We start from the raw sequence: 3,878 nt of genomic DNA, 5'->3' as shown, positions 1-3,878 counted from the left end.
TAACAGAATAATAATAATAATAATAATGTGCTTTTACTATTTGAAAATATATTGGTTTTATACTTGTCATTCATTTTCTTATTTGAGAAAAGTTTCAAATGTCTGAATGTTCAATATGTTTTTTTCTGATTCTCATATATCATTATTAAATTTTCAATCTGTCCATTTCACAAGATATTCTGAAGGTTTGTTTTTTCATTGTCATTTTTTAAAAATTTTTTTCATTTGATATTCTTCTTCTTCATTGTTGATAAGTTCTGATTTTGATTCTGATAAAGCTTCATTTCTATGGTTGTATAGCTTCAATAAAGATATATGAAATACAGAATGAATGTTTTTATATGAAAATGACAATTTCGATTTATATACTTGTTTTTTGATGATATTCAGAATTTTGAAAGATTCAATATATTTATGATCAAGTTTATAAACCAGACATAGCAATTGAAGGTTTTTTGTATTGAGTATGATATAATCATTTATTTTAAATTATTGAAGTTTATATTTTGCATTGTAGTAAATTTTCTGTGTTTATTACATCTTTTGTAAATTCTCAATAAGCTTGTGACATATTTCCTTGATATATTTCGCATAGCTAGCAGCATATATGGCAACCGGTTGTGATGATTTGCTGATATTAATTTTTAAATCAAATTGATATCTTATTAAAACTTCTGCAAATGCTATTTCAGTTGAAGCATGTTGAAAATATTGTAAACAGACTGCACTAACAATAATCAATGTGCTCAGTCATTTTGATGATAATTGATAAAGCATCAGAGATAATGTTTCAAGATTTGATTCTGTCATTCTGTCTGATCATCTGTTTGAGAATGAAAGGCTGTTGAAAGTTTCCAGCATGCATCTAGCATGTAACAAAAGATGGTTCAATAATGACTTGTAAACAGCAATTCTCAATCAGATATATGATTTTTAGATACTTTGTAAATTGTATAAAACTTGATATAAATGATTTCCACTAGTTCATCAGCTGTAATGTTTTTGATGAAAGGAATATAGATTGTGAACTTGATATATATATTTACAATCACTAAAATCACATTGTAGGTTTGATGGAGGAATGTAGAGGCTGGCAAATTTAATAATAAAATCTATAATAGTAGATTTCAGAAATTGTTCATAATATATTTTCAGCAACAATTATATTTTTTTTTATTTTCTCTCTTTATTCAACAGTAAAAAAATTATTTTTTTATACTTTATTTAGAAATAAAATGAAGAATTCAGACATTTCTGTATATGCTGAGTCTTATTTTATCGACCGCAATTCAGAGCATATATTGCTCAACATATAATAAAGAAGAAGAGTTTATATGAGAGATAGAAGATGTTAATATATGAAGCACTTTTCACTCATTAAAAAAAACATTTTAGTCATTAGAAATCTGTGCACAGACTATATTAGAAAAAATATCATTTTGAAAAGAAGTATCAGTTTTTTAATTTAACTTCATGTTTTAGCTTCTATTGCAGAGTAGATAATATAATTTGATTATTATAAACTTCACTGTAATCTGCATGATGACTGAGCTCATCAGCTAAATTCTAATTCAGAATGATGTAATAATATAAAATTATAAACAAATAAAGCTTTCATTCATCTGTTCTGATATCTGTTCAATTTTTTAATCATCATAAAATACTGTAGATTGGTATGATCAGATCAGATTTGAATTGAATACTGATTTCTCTTCAAATAATGTCTTCAATTTTAAATACTGTTATAATAATTAAAAGTATATCATAATGTATTTCCACATCAATCAACTTTCTTGATCAGAAGACAACTGAATGTCAGTGTCTGTCATTTTGCAATTGTGACAGAATAACAACAATTGTAAAAGTGGATGCATCAGATTCAATCTGAATATACTGAGATGAGTCAAAATGAGTTGATAAAAAAGCATGTATAAAGTGTGATTTGAGCTCATTGAAAGCATTTTAATCATCTTTCATTCACATGAAAGTGACTTTTCTTTCCCCTTTCTTGCTCCCTTCTGTAAGTTCGAATAATGAGGCTGCAATGGAGGAGAAAGACTTAATAAAGTGCTGATAGAAATTAGCAAAGTTCAAAAAGAATTGAACCTTTTTAATTGATTTAGATGTAGATCATTTCACAATAGTGAAGACTTACTTTGTTTGACTCCATCTTAACATCATTTATATCTATGACAAACCCCAGAAATGAGATCTTGTTCATTTCAAATTCATATTTAGAGAGTTTTGCAAATAGATTCACATGCTTGAGACATTCTAACATCTTAGTAATATAGACTTTATATTTCTGCTTTGAATTGGAGAATATGAGAATGTCATCCAAGTAGACAACACAACATATATTCAACAAATCAGACAAGACATTGTTAATGTATGCTTGAAATATCATTGAATTATTATTATTATTATTCTTCCATTATAGATGTATGCAGTCAGTGACTATGACATCTACCTGAGATACTCCAGGACTTTTCAACTTAAGAATAAGCTAATATACAAAGTCAATTTAATACATGCAATAGCAGAATTCCAGCCCAGAATCAAACAACTATTCAAACTATTCAATTTAAAATTTAAGAAAGAATGTCAAAAGAATGACAAATCAATACATTCAATTTAAAACAAATGAAATAAAGAGTATAAAAAACAGCAGCTATTAAAAAAAAAGAAAGCATTCACAAATCAAACTTTTCAAAACAAGTCAAAATCAAAAGTAATCAAAATGAAATAAATTTCAAAGCAAAAGTATAAGAGTTGGTTATACAGAAGGTGCTTAATGTTGAATGATATTAAAAATATAATAAAAATATAGAAAAATTAATAAAAGACAGGATTTGATAGTTATGATACAAATTTTCAGCTCAGAAACAATAAATTAAATCAGATAATAAATTCATTTAAAAATATCTACTTGACAAATTCACATCTTTTTATTTTAGAAGTTAAGAAGTTGACTTTGAATGTAATATTGTTCTCTTGTGAGTTTCAAACCTACACATCTTAAGTCCCCACATCAAGACGCTATCTAAGGCCGCATTACCTATTCGGCCACTAAGGCAATGTTATTTTATCATTCATTATATATAAATATCATTCTGATTCAATTTTGTGATATAACTTTTATTATAAATTGTATGTAATGTTATATATTTTCTGAATTTAGATCATTCCCATTATGTTGCTGTATGCATGATCACTTTGAAGAAATATACGTTAATTATAAATGATGTAATCATGCAGTGTATTGTTCCCTCCACAGCTTTAAAGATAAACCAACCTGGTATATATAATAATTTTTATAATAAACAATCATCACAGTTATAAACATCAATAATGAATGATGCAGATTATAATACTCAATCTAATATATAAAATAATTTTATTTTCATTAAATATATATAAAGTTTTTTTTTTTTTTTTTCATTTTTTTATCAATTTTTTTTATTTTTATTCTTGCTTTTTGATCTTTGTTTCTTCATTATTATTATATAAATATTATTATAGAGTTAGATTTAATTATATGAATTATATATAATATTTAGACAATTGATTTACATTTCTACACAGTGTTTGAAATCAGTAGTTTTTTAATAAAAATGAAGTCAAACAAATCATTTAATTAATGTCGGAACTGGATAATGTCCGAATATTGACCCCAAATACTGAATATCAAAATAGAATATTGAATTGCTTATTATTTTTTTTTTTTTTTTTATTCTGATAATTACATGATAAGTAGGGCAGTATTTATAAAGGAAGAATATGCTTGGATTATACAAACCGGGGGCAGTGCTTTAATGCACAGCAAGGCAATTTCCGAAGAAGGTGAGCAAATAAGCCACCAAGCAGATTTAGCATGA

The sequence above is a fragment of the Histoplasma capsulatum genome, genomic scaffold (genome assembly GCF_000149585.1).
Source record: "Histoplasma capsulatum NAm1 scaffold_3 genomic scaffold, whole genome shotgun sequence".
Classification (NCBI taxonomy): Eukaryota; Fungi; Ascomycota; class Eurotiomycetes; order Onygenales; family Ajellomycetaceae; genus Histoplasma; species Histoplasma mississippiense.
This window is presented reverse-complemented; position numbering follows the sequence as displayed.